The 19,632-nt window shown below is 37.7% G+C and overlaps 1 protein-coding gene across 2 annotated transcripts in view; it reads right to left on the bottom strand.

Moving 5' to 3' along the window:
- The window catches only part of TUSC3 (tumor suppressor candidate 3), a 435,781-nt gene extending 418,170 nt beyond the window's left edge, over positions 1 to 17,611 (bottom strand). For both annotated transcript variants that reach the window (XM_074000326.1, XM_065518907.1), the window contains exon 1: positions 17,494 to 17,611. The gene's annotated coding sequence lies outside the window, so the exon portion shown is untranslated. The remainder of the gene's footprint in view (positions 1 to 17,493) is intronic.
- Positions 17,612 to 19,632: the final 2,021 nt, after the last annotated feature.

Raw genomic sequence — 19,632 nt, 5'->3', positions numbered from 1 at the left:
ATCTGATGAAATAAATGGTACATGTGAATTGCTGGGAAAGTTTTGCCCACTAAACTTTAAAATTATCTCCTATTGTTCATGTAATATAATTAATACAATTACTATGGGACTAATGATTAGTGCATGATTAGTCATGTTTTAGGGGAAACAGAACTTTTTCAGGTCTCTGCAGTTTTAGAGATGTTTTAATTTGACTCAAAAGACTAATTTTCTTCAAACTTTTGAGTAATGGAAAACAATTTTTTAGAAAGTTTTTCCCATTTCCTGTGTTCATGCATCAATTTTAAATGGCCAACTGTGTACTATTGTGAGAATCGCTATAAATTCAAATTTGCTTAACAGGAAAAGATTGATCTGAATTAGCAATAAGATGTAAACAATAAAAAATATGTACTGCCCTAAAAGTCAAAATACCTGGGTTATACTTCAGACTGTGCCTCTTCCTATACATACTTATGAGTTAACCTGTTTTTTTAATCTGTAAGACAGTCTTACAGCTGTGAATGAGGTAAGTGACACTTGCAAACCATGAAACACATATAAAAATTGGTCATTTTGTTATGAAATATGTATTTTTTGTGAAAGTTCTGGGTTTTTTTGCAGGTAATTACTTATTTTATATATAGCCTCTTTTACATACATAGTCAATAAGCAATGGAATCAGAATTTGAACCCATGATTAACATAAAAAATCATGCTCTGTACGCCATACTGCTTATATGAAGACTTCAGAAAAATTAGTTGTTCTTAACGCCTATTTCCTCTGCATAAAATGAAAATAATATCTAGCTCACAAGGTCATGCTGAAGATCAAGTTAGCCTAAACAAAAGAGCAAAGCAGAGGTCTAACACATGGTAGATCCTCACTGTTGGTCAAATCTAAAATTTAGAACTATGGCCGATTACATTTAAAAAGATAATTGAACAACAGATACTCCATCCCACATGCTCTCATTACAAACTGACACTGATGTAAGTCCACCTGGCAGGGATCTATTTCCTTTCCTTTTGATAACCACTGAAACCAACAGCAGGCAGCCAATGTGATTGTGTGACTTCTATGGGTAGATTGTGAGGCAATGTGGCTTCTGCCATGTTTTCTCTCTCAGACCACTCTCTTTGAGGGAAGCCAGCATTCCATGAGGACAGTCAGGCAACCCTATGAGAAGAACTGAGGACCCCAGTCCATGGTTAACTTCAAAGTACCAGGCACGTGAATGAGCAATCTTGAAAGCGGGTATTCCAGCCTCAGTCAAGGCTTCAGATGATTGCATCCCCAGCCAACATATGTCTGTTATGGCATAAGAGATTCTGCTTCAGAGAAGACTCCCTAGACAAAGCTTCTCCAAAACCCTAACCAACAGAAGCTATGTGAAATAAAAGTACTATTGTTTAAGTCACTAAGCTTCGGGGGTAATCTGTTACAAAGATAGCAAATAGATTTTTTTTTAAAAAAAAGAACAATCGTTCAAGTTGTTAGTTAAACTCTATATGGAAATTGCAATGTTATGCCTATCCAGATTCCAAGAGCAATGTAGGGCAAGTTAAATTCCTTAAAAATCCTTATTTCTCACTTTATATGCTCAAATGTAAGGTGAGATTTTTACTCCTCTAAGTTAACCTGCTAAAAAGAGGGAGTCAATTTATATATACACTTTAATAAAGTCTTTCATATGTTTTAGGCACTAGGTACCTCTAAAGAGTTTTAATATAATTGCTTCATGACATTGGAAATTGGACAAAGTCCAGTACTTCTACATTAGCATTTTGTTTTATATAATATGCTATTTGAAATATGCATGCATTACCAATATTAATGAAATATTTCATTAATTACACACTTGAGTAATTCACTATATTCCTTAAGTTTATATATTAAAATCAAAAAAATTTTCGAGGCCTTTCCATTAACATATAAGGAACAGCTTTATAATTTGAGCACATATAGCATTTCAGGTTAGTGAATAAACCAACTAGTCCCATTAAACAAGATTTAATCTTTGAAAGACATTATTAAAAAGAAGAAAAGTCACAATCTGGAAGATTTTGAAGAAGTACAATTTGTGTTGCAAGAAAATATTCGCAATATATATATCTGACAAAGAATTTGTATCCAAACTAAAGAAGTTTTACTACTCAAATAATGAAAAGACAACCAGCCAATTAATACTAGTCAAAGGCTTTAACAGACACTTCACAAAAAATAGTGTACAAATGGCAAATACATAAAATCATTGTTATTAATTAGGGTAATAAAAATTACAGCTACAGGCCGGGCGCGGTGGCTCAAGCCTGTAATCCCAGCACTTTGGGAGGCCGAGGCGGGTGGATCACGAGGTCAGGAGATCGAGACTATCTTGGCTAACATGGTGAAACCCCATCTCTACTAAAAATACAAAAAACTAGCCGGGCGTGGTGGCGGGCGCCTGTAGTCTCAGCTACTTGGGAGGCTGAGGCGGGAGAATGGCGTGAACCCGGGAGGCGGAGCTTGCAGTGAGCCGAGATCACGCCACTGCACTCCAGCCTGGGAGACACAGCGAGACTCCGTCTCAAAAAAAAAAAAAAAAAAAAAAAAAATTACAGCTACAATGAAGTACTGTTACATACCACTAGAATGGCTAAAGTTTAAGTTTGATAATACTAAGGATTAGCTAAGATATGCAGCAACTGGAATTCTCTCACATTGCTACTGAGACTACAAAACAGAAAGGTCACCTTGAAGAACTCTTTAGTTTCTCATGAAGTTAAATATATACTTAGTATGTAACACAGTAATTACACTTTTATTTGTTTACCCGTCAAAAATAAAAACACACATCCACAGAAAGTTCTGTACAAAATATTCTTAGTTTTATGTTTTTATGTGTATATAAAATATTTCTAGCTTGATTTCTATAATAATGACTCCAAACTGGAAAAAATCCAAACATAGAATAAGTGTTGATATATCCATATAATGTATATTTCTACTCAGCAGTAAAAAGGAATAAATAACTAAAACACACAATGTGGATTAACATCAAAAACACTCAAGCAAAGGCAGGCAAAGTGAGTATGTGCTGTATGACTCCATTTAGTTAAATTCTGCAAGTGACAAATTAATCTAGAGTGACAGAGTAAAGATCAGAGGATTGCTTAAGCCCTGGCATGTGGTGGTGGTGGTGGTGGTGGTGGTGGTGGTAGTGGTGTGTGTGTGTGTGTGTATACGTGTGAAGGGGCTGTTATACAGGTGGGGGAATGGGGAGCTATTTTAACTGAGAACAGGAATAAAGAGAAATTTGAGGAATAATGGTAATTTTCTATAGTTTGGTTGTTTGGGTGGTTATCCATGACATACATTTGTCAAAACTCAAACTAATAAAAAGTCTGTGTTCTATTTTATGTAAGTTATATCTGAAACATTTTAAAAAGAAAAAATTTTTAAAAATTAAGAGATATATTGACACTCACTGACAACAAATTTGACTTCATTGGCGTGGCCTCAATCTGACCACGTTCCAGTCTACACATGAACTATGTTGTTTTTTTAAATATATAGGGGAATACACTTCCAAAATGGAAAAGAACTTTTCTCCAGAATGAAAGAAGTTACTTGGGTACCAAAATATCATCTTTAAAAAATTATAATAAAAACCTGAAACAATAAAAATGCAAAAAGGACTAGCAAATGCAGGAACAGAGTAACATTTGTTTATTTGGAGACTGGGTCATGAGACTGGATTCCCCTATCAACTCCCTTCGGTTTCTAAGGGAATTGGAGAAGAATCCCTTTGTACTCCTGGCAGGGGAAGGGAAAAAGAAACCATTTTGAAATATACGAAAGCATTCTGTTCTTGTTAACAAGGTCTGCCCTTAGGAGAACGATTTAGCCAGAGGCTAACCTACTGGGGGTTTATCAGCCCCTAACTGACCTGGGTGAGAGGAAATACACAAAGGCAGCCTTCTGTAGTTTTCCATGTGGAGGAAGCAAAAACCAGAACTTTAACCCACTCTAGCCATCCTGCATCACTTAAGTGGGGTGTGGGGGGTAAAGGGATTTGAGATGCACATTAAGTTCACAATTCAGAGGGGAATACTCATTGAAAGACTAAGACATAACCATAGGACTACAGAATACTCCCTGTCCCCGACCTTACCACTACAATAATAAACGCTTATTTACAGCACTTCCTTTTATCAGTACACCATGTCTCATTATCAAGAAAAAATTACAAGACATTTTGAAAGGCAAAACATTAGTTTGAGGACAGAGAGAGCAAGTATCAGAACCGGACTTGTCAGAGGATGCTGAAATTATCAGGCTTGAAATTAAGACAACTATGGATAATAAAAGTGATCTAATGGATAAAGTAGACAGAATGTGAAAACAGACGGGCAATATAAGTAAGCAAGGAAATGGAAATTTTAAGAAAGCAAAACATAAGTGCTATAGATAAAAAATATGAAGACATGGAAAATACAAACAGATGAATAAGGAGTAAGGAGATGAATCAGTAATCAAAAACCTCTCAACAACAACAATAAAAAGCCTAAAACCAGATGGCTTCCAAGTGAATTCTACCAAACATTTACAGAAGAATTAATGCCATACTTTCTCATACTCTTCCAAATGACTGAAGAGGAAGAAAACTTCCATACTCATTTTATGAGGCCAGTTTTACTCTGACACCAAAGCCAGACAAGAACACTACAAGAAAATTACAAGCCAATATCCCTGATGAACATAGATGCAAAAATCCTCAATACTAGCAAATCAAATGCTATTGAACATTAAAAAAATCATAGGCTGGTTGTGGTGGCTCACGTCCATAATCCTAGAACTTTGGGAGGCCGAGGCAGGCGGATCATGAGGTCAGGAGACCAAGACTATCCTGGCTATCATGGTGAAACCTCGTCTCTACTAAAAATATAAAAAATTAGCTGGGCATGGTGGCGGGCACCTGTAGTCTCAGCTACTCTGGAGGCTGAGGCAGAAGAATGGTGTGAACCCGGTAGGCGGGGCTTGCAGTGAGCTGAGATCACACCACTGCACTCCAGCCTGGCTGACAGAGCAAGACTCCATATCCAAAAAAAAAAAAAAAAAAAAAGAATCATACACCACAATTAAGTGAGATCCATGCCCGGAATGCAAAGATAATTCAACATAAACGTGATAATGTAATTTCTAATAGACACAGAAAAAGCATTTGAACAAAATTCAAGACTTTCATAATAAAATGGCTCAACGTAATAGAGAAGGAATGTACCTCAACATAATAAGGGCCTCATATGGCAAGCCCATAGCTAACGTAATACTCAATGGTAAAAAACTGAAATCATTTCCTGTTTGATTAGGAGGAAGACTAATCTTACTAACTAAAGTTGCCCAGTCTTACCAGTTCTATTCAACATACTGCAAGTCCTTGCCAGAGAAATTAGTCAAGAAAAAAAAAAATGGAATCCAAATCACAAAGGAAGAAGCAAAGTTATTTCTGTTTGTACGTGACATAATCTTATATATAGAAAACTCTAAAGAGTTTGCCAAGCACTGTTAAAACTAATCCATGACTTTAGTAAAATTGCAGGATACACAACCAATATATAAAAATCAGATGTGTTTCTATACACTAACAACAAATAATTTGTAAAGGAAATTATGAAAACAATGCCATTTACAAGAGCATTCGAAAGAATAAAATAAAAATAAATTTAACCAGGGAAGTGAAAGACTTGTACAATGAAAACTAGAGAACACCGATGGAAGAAATTGAATACACAAATAAATAGATATATGTGTTCATGGACTGGAAGAATTAATATAGGTGAAATATCCATACTACTCAAAGTGATCCACAGAGACAATGCTATCCCCATCAAATTCCAATGACTTAAAAAATGTAATTAAAAAAAGAAATAGAAAAAAAAATTCTAAAATTCATAGGAAACCACAATAGACCAAGAATAGCCGAAGTGATCTTGAGAAAAAAACCAATCTGGAGGCATCACACATCCTGATTTCAAAAATATATTAAAAAGCCACAATAATTACAACAATATGGTTCTAGCACAAAGACTGATACATAGACCAGTGGAGTAAAATAAAGAGCCCAAAAATAATCTTAGACATTTATCATCTCATCTTTAACCAAATATTATAGTAATCACAATGGGGAAAGGATAGTCAACAATAATTACAATGGGGAAAGGATAATCTCTTTAGCAACTGATGTACAAAAATCTGGATAACTAGATGCAAAACGAATAAAATTGAATCCTTATCTCTCATACCATATGCAAAAATCAACACACAATGGAATAAAGACTTAAATGGAAAACTTGAAACTATAAAACTACCAGAAGAAAACAGGGGAAAAGCTTCTTGACATTGGTCTTGTCAATGATTTTCTGAATATAACAACAAAGCACAGACAACAAGAGCAACAATAGGCAAGAGTGATTGTTAGCAGTGGTAGTTATCCATATGAGGCTGCAGCAACCTCAATTCTTGCCTCCTCAGAAGAAAGAATTTGACTGAGGGGCGTAAGGCAAGTTTAGAGCAGAAGTGAAACTTTATTAAAAATATTTACAGCGGGAATGACAGGAAGGGAAGTACATTTGGAAGAAGGCCAACCAGGCGACTTGAAAGACCAGCTGCATGACTTGACCTGTTGACTTGGGGTTTTATACATTGCGTACTTACAGCGTCTGGTGTTAGTTCTCTCCACTCCTGAGATCTTACTAGGATGCGGCTCGTCACCAGTTTCAGGTGTTTTCTATTGGACACTGCCTTTCCCTGCTGCCAGCTGTGACCATTTATTATTCTAGAGAGGCAGTTAATAGCGCTTGACCATCACCTGATGGCTGCCTGACATTCCTGGTGTATGTGTGTGGGAGTCCTCACCTGCCCTGCTCATACCTAACCAGCTACCTCCTTTAACAGGACTATATTAAACTAAACTAAAAAACAAACAAATGAACAAAAAAAACCTTCTGCACCATTAGGCAATATTCAACAGAATGAAAAGATAATCTATAGAATGAAATAAAATCTTTGTAAACTATATAACTCATAAGGGGTTAATTTCCAAGGTATATAAGAAACTCTTACAACTTAATGGCCAAAACAAACAAACAAACAAAAAAACACACAAAAAAACAAAAACAAAAAAAAACTAATTTAAAAATGGGTAAAAGACTTAAACATTTCTTCAGTGTAGACATACAAAGGCCAACCAGGTATATGGAAATATGCTCAACATCACTAATGCTCAGGGAAATGCAAATGAAAGCTACAATTATATTTTACCTCACACCAGTTAGGACGGCTAATATATATATATATTTGAAAGGATGTAGAAAATGTGGAACCCTTGTACAATGCTGCTGGGAATGTATGATGGTGTAGTAGCTATGGCACACAGTATGGAAGTTCCTCAAAAGGTAAAAATAAAATAGAACTACCTTATTATCTAGCAATCCCACTTCTGAGTACATGTCCCAAAGAATTGAAATCAGGATCTTGGACAGATAGCTTCACCCATGTTCACTACAACATTCATGTAGCTAAGTTATGGAAACGACTCAAGTGTCCATTGATGGAGGAATGGAAAATAACATATGGTATACACATATAATGCAGTATTTGTCATTCAGTCTTGAAAAAGAAAGAAATTCTGTCCTTTGTGACAAGGTGTATGAACCTGGAGGACATTATGCTTAGTAAAATAAGCCAGTCACAGAGGGACAAATACAGTAGACTTCCACTTACATAAGATATCTGTAACAGTCAAACTCAAGGAAGCAAAGAATAATGGGGTTTGGGAAAACTGGGGAGTTTTTAATGGGCATGAAGTTTCACTTATGCTACATGAGTAAGTTCTAGAAATGAGCTGTCTAATGTAGTGCCTATAGTTAACAATATGGTATTTTGGACTTCAAAATTTGTTAAGAGGGTAGATTTTATGTTAGATGTTATTTTCACCGAAAAACAAGAACAAAAGCAAAGGAATACAAGGCAACTGAGAGGTTTTGGACATGACTGTTACCTTGATTGTGATGATGGGATTACACGTTTGCATATCAAACTCATCAAATGTATACTTTATGCAGCTCTCTGTGTATCAATTATACCTAAATAAAGCTGTTAAAAATAAACGAATATATTTTACTATTTTATTTGATCTTTTGCTTTCATTTTATTATTTTTTAGAGACAGAGTCTCAATCTGTTGTCCAGGCTCCAGTGCAATGGCACAATCATGGCTCACTGCAGCCTTGGACTCCTGGGCTCAAGCGATCCTCTCACCTTGACCTCCCAAAGTGTTGGGATTATAGGCATGAGCTACCACACTTGTCCTATTTTTCTATTTTAATTGGGAGTGTGACATAGGATACATTGATTGTATTTGTGGTAGGGTCTAAGTCATCAAGCCTCTTGGAATAACTTCTGTTTTTCATAGGAATGGTTAACTAGTGCAGAAATTTTCAGCCATGAGATCAAGGCCATGAGAGAACTGTTAATAGAAGGTAGAGAATAATATAATCTTTGGCTCTGGTCCATTGGTCCTCAGCATGCTGCCTCTCTAACTTCATGCCCTGATGGCTCAGACTCAGCTATGCTTTGAACTTACATATGAACATCTGTTTCCCAAGGCTTTCCCACAGTGGCGGCATGAATGTTTTTTCAGGCAACATACATTGTGTACTTGAAAAACCATCTCTCTTGCCTTCTGCATCTTCTTGTACCCCAATAAAGAAATCTTTCTCTCTCTCGGTCCAGAAGTCTTCCCTTAATTTTCATCATAGGATTATGGCACTTTTTTTCAGGAGGAAATGTCACTTTGTTGCATAGCCATCTGTCTCTATCAATACTAAACAGTTTGCCAAAGCATTCTTAAGGGGAAAGAAGAATCACACAACTGTGGAGGTTGGTAACACAACCAATTTATAGTTTCCAGTTTCAACTGGGCCCTGAATAGTGCTTTGTGTTTTTTTCCACTGTTTCCTTTTAACATTTCTCATTGCAAATGGAAAACTTGACTACTTCATTTAATTCCCTCTCCTGGCTTGCAGGACATGGCCCTTCACTGTAATCACGCTTTTCCTTTGCTTACCTATGAAAACTAACTCATTCCTAAAGAGATGTCAGTTTTTAATCTCGTTTCTAAGATTCTTCCTGACCTTCACAAGCAGAGTTGAGAACTTCTACCCCATGCAAATAGCGCGTTTTAAAGACCTTTGTTATATACAACGCCATCACTGATGTAATTATTTTGTACATGTCTGCCCATTCCCTAATGCTAGCAATTGTGGAGGTCACTAACGATTTTTTTTTTTTTTTCCCTGAGACAGAGTCTTGCTCTGTCACCCAGGGTGGAGTACAGTGGCGATATTTCGGCTCACTGCAACCTCTGCCTCCTGGGTTCAAACGATTCTTCTCCCTCAGCCTCCCAAGTAGCTGAGACTACAGGCACGTGCCACCACACCTGGCTGATTTTTTGTATTTTTAGGAGAGACGGGGTTTCACCGTGTTAGCCAGGATGGTCTCCATCTCCTGAGCTTGTGATCTGCCCACCTCGGCCTCCCAGAGCGCTGGGATTACAGGCGTGAGCCATTGCTCCCAGCCACAAACGATTTTTTATTCAACTTTACATCCATAAGGCTCATCATAGTAGTTCTGGGCCTGCTGCAGTGGGCAGATGTCATTTTTGTTTGCCCAGAAACATTCATTTCAAAAACCACATCTATCCCATTTCCTATTAGTTTTGTGAGTTATTATTCAGCGTGTCCTATTTTTTCCTCCCTCCCTCTAGACATAATTCAGATTTTGTTAGTCATGTCCTATTTTCAGATTGATAAACAAATACTGGAAGGGGAATAAAAACCCTCCAGATTGTTCTAGAGTTGCGGAGGGGCGGTGATACACTCCTGAGATAGCCAGTGACCACCTTCTCTGATTGTATAAAGTATGAATGCCACTTTGGGAGGCCAAGGCATGCAGATCACAAGGTTAAGAGATAGAGACTATCCTGGCTAACACGGTGAAACCTCCTCTATACTAAAAATACAAACATTAGCTGAGTGTGGTGGTGCGTGCCTGTAAGTCCCAGCTACTTGGGAGGTTGAGGCAAGAGAATCGCTTGAACTGGGAGGCGGAGGTTGCAGTGAGTCAAGATTGCACCACTGCACTCCGGCCTGGGCAACAAGAGCAAAACTCCTTCTCAAAAAAAAAAAAAAAAAAAAAAAAAAAAAAAAAAAAAAAAAAAGAAAAAAAAAAAGAAAGGTATGAATGCTGTAGGAGAAAAATGCAAACTTTCCTGGAAACATCTTGGTCAATAAGCCCCACACAACAGGGGTAATCCCGCCTTCCCTCAATCAAGAAAAAAACTGAGTCTTCTAGTCCTTCCTGTATCATGAGGGCTCCGGACAGCAAGGTGGGTTTATGGAGTTCAGGACAATTTCCATTTATCTCAGACTTATGTCTTCAGAATGAGGGTAAAGGTAAACCTCTGCCTTGTCTTTCACTTGGAGTAAGCCCACTCTGCCTGTTTTAGGAGGATCAAGAGTGAACCAGTGCAAGGATGTGCACTTCTAGCAATGGTGAATAGATATTTCAAACCTACTCATCTGCTAAGGACAACTAGAAAAATTGAATAAGAATTAACACAAACTGGGCTGGGCACAGTGGCTCATGCCTATAATCCCAGCACTTTGGAAGGCTGAGGCAGGTGGATCAAGAGGTCAGGAGTTCAAGGCCAGCCAGGCCAAGATGGTGAAACCCCATTTCTACTAAAAATACAAAAATTAGTCGGCCAGGGTGGCGGGAGCCTGTAATCTCAGGTACTCGGGAGGCTGAGGCAGGAAAATCGCTTGAACCAGGGAGGTGGAGGTTGTAGTGAGCCAAGAATGTGCCACTGTACTCTAGCCTGGGTGACAGAGCAAGACTTCATCTCCAAAAAAAAAAAAGAACACAAACTGGCAGCTAACAAGACATTGAAAAATTATTGGGCCAAATCCAGAAGACGGAAATTTGGAAATTGAAAGAATAAAATTTTGAATTTAAAGATGCTGTTCCCCTGGTTACATTTTCTGATTCCCAAAGAGGCTGAACTTATGACAGACTTATGAAACCCACTAGGTAGAAAAATCCAGGAGACAGCATCCTAAAACTAAGGTTGACCTTGACATTCAGAAGGAGGGTACATAGTCCAACTCACATAAATTGATCAAACCAAATCCTACAAAAACATTTCAAAAAAGGATACAGAGCAACAGCTCTCATGATCATAGATGCAGAAATATTAGCCATCCAAATCCCACATATGTATCTATGTGTCTGTATCATGTATGCACTGAATCTGTGCTTGTATATGTGCAAATGAACAGACGGATTCTAAAATGTAGTGAAAATGCAAAGGTCCAACATTTTAAGAAACTAAGAAACACTTTCTTCTTAAAAAAAAAAAAAAAAAAAAAAAAACATTTCCACCTCATGTTTTGATAGAAATTTCTATAGATTTACTAAATCCACAAATAAAAATTGGATAAATTTATCATTTACAACATGCAGTTTTGAACTACAAATACATTGTGGCATGGGTAAATTAAGTGAATGAATAGTGGGTGGATGCAGTGGCTCATGCCTGTAATCCCAGCACTTTGGGAGGCCGAGGTGGGTGGATCCCTTGAGCTCAGGAGTTTGTGACCAGCCTGTGCAACATGGCAAAACCCCATCTCTACAAAAAATACAAAAATTAGCTGGGTTTGGTGGCGAGTGCCTGTAGTCTTAGTTACTCGGGAGGCTGAGGTGGGAGGCGTGGGGGCATCGAGGCTGCAGTGAGCTGTGATCATACCACTGCACTTCAGCCTGGGTGACAGAGTGAGACCCTGTCACAAAATCAACCAACTAACCAATAAACTGAAAACCAGATGCATTACTACACTTTTTGTTGTTGTTGTTTTTGTAGTGAAGGCACTTAAAATCTATTGTCTTGGCAAATGTTATGAATACAAGACATTGTTATTAACTATAGTTACTATATTGTACACTAGAGCTCTTGAACTTCTATCTTCTAACTAACATTTTGCATCCTTTGACCATCTCCTCCACGACCCTGCCACCCACTCTGCCAGTCCCCATTCTTGAAGAACAAGGAGTAATCTCTCTAGCAGATAAGAAGACCTGTTACAAAGTGATAGAAATGAATACCATGTGGTATTGGGTTAAAGGGGAAAAAACACAACAATGGAACGAAACATAATAGAATAGAATAGGATAAAACAGAATAAACCAATGGAAGTGTTGAGGACCTTACTACTTCGTATCACAAACTCACGCAAGAATAATAGTAACATGAGACTGATTTAGTCAGTACATAAAAAAACATAGTGTCTGTAAACTTTTCATTGCTTATAATTTGAATTTATTTAGCAAAATTTAGAAAAGAGGTATTTTGGGCAGAGTGGGGGTATAAGAGTATCAAAAAGACAGGTAAAGAAAAGAATCTAGAGTCAGTTAAAGCGCAATGTAGTTTGGAACACAAGACAAGAAAGGAACAATAAGCATAATTAGTAGATTATGACGCTCCCAGAGAAGACATGGCAGTGATTTTTAAAAAGAAAACAATTGAATTCAAGATGCATTTGACAAGTAATTATTACGTTTCATTTTCAGAAAAAATAAAATCAAACTAGTTTAAATTGAATTTTTTTTACGATATAACTAGGCACGTGTCATCCTATACCATATATGCCACATTATGTCTATGATTCAGGGTCTTCAATGATGTGCGGACCTCATTTTCTTTCTCTGTCTTTCAGCTCTGTTGGATTCATGCATGCATGGAATGAATACATACCTTTAACAATCGGTATCTGTTATGTATTTTTTTCCCACTGTCCCATTAGCGCACAAAACACAAAAATTCCCTTCTGTGTGGCGCTTTCATTCTAGCCGGGAAATAGAGACAATAACAAATAAGTGTAATAAATAAATACATTTTACAGTGTTTTAGGTGGCAGTAAGTGGTAAAAAGGTAGAATGGGGCAAAGGGGATTAGACTAGGAGTGCAGGTTACTGTTTTTAGTAAGATGGGCTTGTCTTCTTGGACAAAGACTTGATGAGGGAAGAAGTTGGCACGTGAACGTGTCTAAAGGAGTGGTGCAGCAAGACAGAGTTACTACCATCAGGGTGCAAAGGTAGTTAGTGTCTCCTGTGTTCTTGGCAGAATAAACTCAGAATAGTAGAAATTCAATTAGAAAGGTGATGGAGTCAGATGTGGTAGGGCCTGGTAGGCCATTGTGAGGAGTTTGGCTTTTACTTTGAATGAGATAAGGGGGATGTCGGAGGGGCAGAGGAGTACAAGATCTAACTTTTGCTTTAAAAGGATTACTCTAGCTGCTGATGAAAATAGGCTATCCAGGAGTCAATGTTAGAAGCGAAAAGAACAATTCGAAGGTTACCGGGGTTAATCCAGCTAACGATGATGGTGACTTCAATCATAAGAGAGGCAGTGGAATTGGTGACAAGAGGTATGCACATGCGATTCAAAGGCCATTGGGATTTTATGATTGATTGTATAGGAAATACAGAAAAAGAATTGAGAATAACTTCAAGAATTTTGACTTGAGTAACTGGAAGCCCACAGTTGCCATCAACTATGATAAGGAAGAATATAAATGGAATACTCTGGGGAAGAAGTGCAGAATCAGTAGTTCAGTTTTGGATATACTAATTTGGACATGACTATGTTACATTCTGGCAGAGGTATTGAGTAGGCAGTTGGATATATAAGTGCAGAGTTCAAGACAGAAGTCTTGGCAAGAGATAAAAAAAATTAGCGTCACTTGGATATAAAGGGTATTAAATCAAAGAGACTAGATTAAATCACCAAGGAATTGTGTGTTACTAAAGAGTAGATTAAAGACCGAGACAGGTCACTTTAAAGTTAGGAGTCTAGGGAGAAGCGAATCAGCACAAAAGACTGAGAACAAGTCATCTATGAGCTAAGACAAAGGAGCGTGCGGTGAGGCCAAGTGAAGAAACTGCATCACTGAAGAGATAGAGAACACCATTGTGAAAATGTGCTGTTACAAGAAGCTGCTGGTAACCTCCAGGCAGGTACTTTGTAGGAGTGGGAAAGTGAATCATGATTAGAGATGGTTTGAGAGAGAAGGGACAAATTCAGGTAAAGAGGAGAATTATAATCTTTAGAGGAATTTTGCAGAAAATTGAGGCAGACAAAAGTGGTACTACCTGTTAGGGGAAATGACTTCAGAAGTTCTGTTTGATACAGAAGCAGATTTCACAAAACTTTTTTTTTTTTTTTCTTTTTGAGATGGAGTCTCTCTCTGTCACCCAGGCTGGAGTGCAGTGGCATGATCTCAGCTCACTGTCACCTCCAATTCCCAGGTTCAAGTGATGTTCCTGCCTCAGCCTCCAAGTAGCTGAGACTACCAGTGCATGCCACCACGCCTGGCTAATTTTTATGTATTTTTAGTAGAGACAGGGTTTCCCCATGTTGGCCAGGCTGGTCTCCAGCCTCTGACCTCAAGTGATCTGCCTGCCTTGGCCTCCCAAAGTGCTGGGATTGCAGGCATAAGCCATCATATCTGGCCACATAGAATTCTTATTTAATGTGACCTTTGTAAATGCCAATGATAAGTCACCAAAATATAACTCTCTGAAGGTGAATTCGCTAAGGCCAGAACAATACTCCATAAAGTGTGTATGTAAAAGCTTTGTTAAAAATGTTTTTTGCATTATTACATCAAAAAGAATATATTTATTTCCTGCTATACAGATACATATAATGGGATCAAAAATTCATTCAATGAATGAATTCACTGAAATATATTATCCTTTACTCACTGACTTCAATTAAATATGTAGAATGCTTTGGGAAATCTAAGAATATAGATTTATAAAAGATAATACAAATACTCAGAAAAATATAGATATTCTCCATATGTTTATAATGCATTGTATGAAGTAATCTTTTCCCCCACTGTTCTTACCATACAATGGGCTGAGAAGTATCTAATATTAAACACCTACCCTTATATTACAAATTAGGAAATTGAGACTTAGTTTATGCAAAAAACAACCTGTATAAAGTCATAAAGATACTCTGCCTTCTTCCTAAAACCCTCAGTTAAATTTTAAATGTAAGGGATGAACACCTTTGGCATTTATGTTTACATTATTTAATTGAATTCACTGCTTGCTTTGTATTTTTTTCACACATGTATAACCATAGACTGAAAACTTTTTAAAAGGAGGAATTTTATTGTCATATTTCATACACTTGCCACATCAAATTTGGCACAAGTGTTCCACAAATGTTTGCTAACTTTATGAATAAACATTCTAAAATATTATGATTGCTAGCTCCTCAAAGAAGCAAGGACTAAAAATCAGAAGATAACCGACTTCAGGGATAAGATATACTGAACTCAAATGTCTTTCTAGACATTGATTGCATGAAAAGTTATGCAACAGCTAAGGTACTGCAATAGCTCATTCTTTCCTGTCACCTGTTTCTCTCCCTAATTAAACCACTGTGACACTTGACAATTGGTGAAAGTATTTTTAATCTCTGTTCTTGCCAAATCTTTTATTATGGAACAGAAAACTTTCTTCTCCCTTCTCACAGTTACATTCAGTTCCTTTATTGGCAGAGGTGAGACAAAATGGACAGCAAGTTCAAAGGGGTTATTTGGAGAAAGGGAAATATAACATTGTTGCATGGTACCCACAGGAAATTTAGCCCCAGGGTACTTTTAACCTTTAATTCTTTTTTTCTTTTATCCTTAAGAGAGAGGGTCTGGCGCTGTTGCCCAGGCTGGAGTGCAGCGGTGTGATCATGGCTCACTGCAGCCTCAACCTCCAGGGCTCAAGTGATCCTCCTATCTCAGCTTCTGAAGTAGCTAGGACTACAGGCATGTGCCACTATGCCCAGCTAAGTTTTAAATTTTCTGTAAAGATGAGGGTGGCTATGTTACCCAAGCTGGTCTTGAACTCCTGACTTAAAGCAATCCTCCTGCCTTGGCCTCCAAAATGCTGAGATCACAGGCATGAGCCACTGGGCCTGGCCTCCTTCTTAATTCTTAATTGTAACTCTTAAGTATTGACAAAAACAACACGGAGCTCTTCGTCTTAACCTTGTTGACTTAAATTTCATCTGACCGATTACTCTCCTTCTATTTCATATTCTTCCTTCTTGTCTTTTGTTGCTGATTTTTTAATTTTTGTTTTCTGATATAAAATCTTTCAACTTCTCATTTTTTTCGCTCTCTAGCTATTAATAGTTTTTCTTGACAGCCCTGTGGGATTAATGACAGTTCTGTAAAATAAGCGTTTCATACGTAGCAGTCGTTTGAGAAATACTGCTTGAAGTAAATACTTGTAAAGACCTAAAACTTTCAAGTTTCTGGCAGATAAAAAGTGATCTTGTTTGAAAAAAATGCATCATCTATGTTGGGAAACTATATATTTTAAAAAATACCTTTCGTTTACATTACTCATTGTGTGCAGTTACGAATACCACCTATGTTTATAACAGGGCAGATAAACTGCATTTTACTAATAGGCTACTATAGAAGCTGATCAACCCACAAAAGCCCCAAAACACATTTAATGACGAATTACATAGTAGGTGCTCAACGACTGTTGTTGATTAGCTGATTTACTGTGCTTGTTACTGATTCTCAGTTTCCTTGACATAAAATAGTACAGTTTTCTCCTTTTTTATTGAGTATGAAATTCTCATAACTGTCTATCTAATGGAATAGATACCTGGGAAGCTTTTGTTTTCAAGTGTTATAAAGTGTCACAGTTTCCCAGGCATGTAGAGTTTTAATAATTGTTTCTGTAATGTTGCAAAGAACTTTCCCACAGCTCATTAATATCGGCAGGCTCCTGTACCTTCCTTCCTTTCCTTGACTTAATTAAGATAGCTCCATACTGAGAGTGAAAGAGAAAGGCCACAGTCTTATTTAACAGCACAACAGCTTAACCATAAGCCAACACCAATGAGGAACATTAACTGTAAATGATTACAGCTGGCTAGCCACAGAATATTTCACCAGCTGTGCATACTATAGCTTTGAAGTACTGAAGCGTAGCCCTCCCATGATGAGTGCTCAGCATCTTCACGTGTGAATATGTAGCAATATTTCCTCTCTAGCATACATTTACTCTAACTCCTTCTTTACAATGTTCTCTAGACTAAGCGTTTAAATTTCAAATGAAATTAAAAGCCTTCAGTGACTTGCCTTCAAATGACCTTTTAGCTGGACGTAGTTTTACAGGTCAGGATTCAAGTCTGCTTCAGCCTCCTCTCTTGACACCTGACCTCATTTAGTCCATGAATCATCAGACTGAGCTACTCAGTGTGACTTTGCAGAGTCTGTTATCTTTGCCTAGATATTCTTTGTATCAGTCTATTCTTGCGCTTCTATAAAGAAATACCTGAGACTGTGTAATTTATAAAGAAAATAAGTTTAATTGACTCACATTTCTGCAGGCTATACAGGAAGCATGGCTGAGGAGGCCTCAGGAAACTTACGATCATGGATAAAGCCGAAGAAGAAGGAGGCAGATCTTCCCACAGCCAGAGCAGGAGGAAGAAAGTGAACAGGGAGGTGCTAGACACTTTTAAACAACCAGATATCGCGAGAACTCACTCTCTATCCCGAGAACAGCAAGAGGGAAGTCCGCCCCCGTGACCAATTCACTCCGACCAGGCCCCTCCCCCAAACTGGAAATCACAGTTGTACATGGGATTTCGGTGGGAACACGCATTCAAACCGTATAGTTCTTCCTCTCCTTTTCTACTTGGTTAGTTTTTGCTTATTTTCAGCTCAAATTTTGATGCCCCCATGAAATCGTTCCCTTTTTTCCTCAAAGTTAATTATTTCCTCTTACCGTATAGATGCCCCTGATAACATCATAATTGTCATAATCAGTTATTTGCCTGTTTCTTCCTCCTCAAGGGTGGAAATTAGAGTTTATACCTTGTCCAGCCCCAAGTATTTTGCCTTGTACATTGTGAATGCTCCATCAATACTTAATGAATGTGTGACTCTCGCCAGTGTTTTCATTTTGATATTATTTCATAAAATACTACTCTCTTATATCTGAAATAAAATTTTTCTTTATTTTATTGACCAAAATAGCGCATTATTTGAGGCACTCTTTTTGTCTTATATAAGAACTTGTAATTGACATGTGAGCATAGAAAGAACATAGAATCAAAGAAAAACAATAATGAACAATAATTAATCTATGACATTACTGTGGAAGATATTATACATCCCATATGAAAGTTTACTTTGCAAAACATATAGGAGGCTTCAGTTCCCCAGAGAGGCAATACAATATCCTTTTCTGGTAGTTAGGAACCTTGAAAGTCACAAAAGTCTTGTGAGCCTAATGAAATCTTTCTTAATGAAGTTTAATTCTGCTTCTTGCTTCATTCCTCAGGGGTAATTGATAGCGGCTGAGTCTCATCAATCAATTAACAAATTAGCAAGTACTATTTATCGAGCTCTTACTACATGGTCAGCACTGTAATTACAAAATTGGGAAATATAAGAAGTGTAACACATCATGATTTTGTTTTTTTGCAGTTTCCATTTACTTATGAGATGCTTCACGAAAAAATCATTCATTCATTAATTTAAAAATATTTATTGAGAATGTGATTTGTTTTAGGGACTGGGCAATGGGCTTGAGTTACAGGAAGAAGACTGCTGTCCATAAGAAATGCAGAAATACAATCTATCCCCTCACAAAATGTACTCTTTCTATTATGAACACTTGTGTCAAACTGTCCTGAGTTTTGTTTGAAGCACAGATGTTGGCCATATTCTGTTGCTGCAGTAGAAATATGGGTGATAGAATGGCGTTGGTTGTTATATGATTCAGTAAACTGTTACCATAATACTAGTACATAGCAAATACCCTAAAAACTTAGTAGATTAAAAAAAAAACCCTACTGATTATGTCTCTCAAACTAATAGGCAAGTTGGTTCTGCTGAGCTGGGCATGGTGGGGCTCACTCTTGTGTCTGTGGTTAGCTGTGGGTTGACGAGGTGGTATTGTTGACACTGGCAGGGCTCGCTCAGGTGTCTAGGGTTTCACCTACGATAACTGCCTAGACTGTGCTTAATGTGTCTCATCCTCCAGTCTCCCAGCCTGGCCATATTGGCATGTTCTCAAGTCAAAGGCAGAGGAGCAAAATGGAGAGAGGAAGAGCAGAAATATGCAAGGGTTTTTTCAAGTAGCCTTTGCTTGAATCAAAGTTACTACTATTCCATTGGCCAAAGCAAGTGGCTTGGCCAAGCTCAGAATGAGAGTGTATACCAAAGGGCATAGATACAGAAAGACATGAAAAATTTGGTCCACTAATAGAATCAATATGCCACACTAGAGTCACTAATCACTGAGAGTTAGGTTCCAAGCCAAGGGGACTAGAACCTTTATGTTAAAGATTTTTTTCAGTTACTGCTGCTTTAAATACACAAGGTAAGGGAGGTTGGACTGATTCTGATTAAGCAGACGATGATCTAGTGGACACGACCAGAGGCTCACTAATCCCACATGAGCATCCCTGTAACAAGTAAGTCTTTCCGGGCAAAGATGAGGACTACA

The sequence above is a fragment of the Macaca fascicularis genome, chromosome 8 (assembly GCF_037993035.2).
Source record: "Macaca fascicularis isolate 582-1 chromosome 8, T2T-MFA8v1.1".
Classification (NCBI taxonomy): domain Eukaryota; kingdom Metazoa; phylum Chordata; class Mammalia; order Primates; family Cercopithecidae; genus Macaca; species Macaca fascicularis.
Note: the sequence above shows the minus strand (reverse complement) of the source record. Positions and strands in the feature narration are given on the sequence as shown.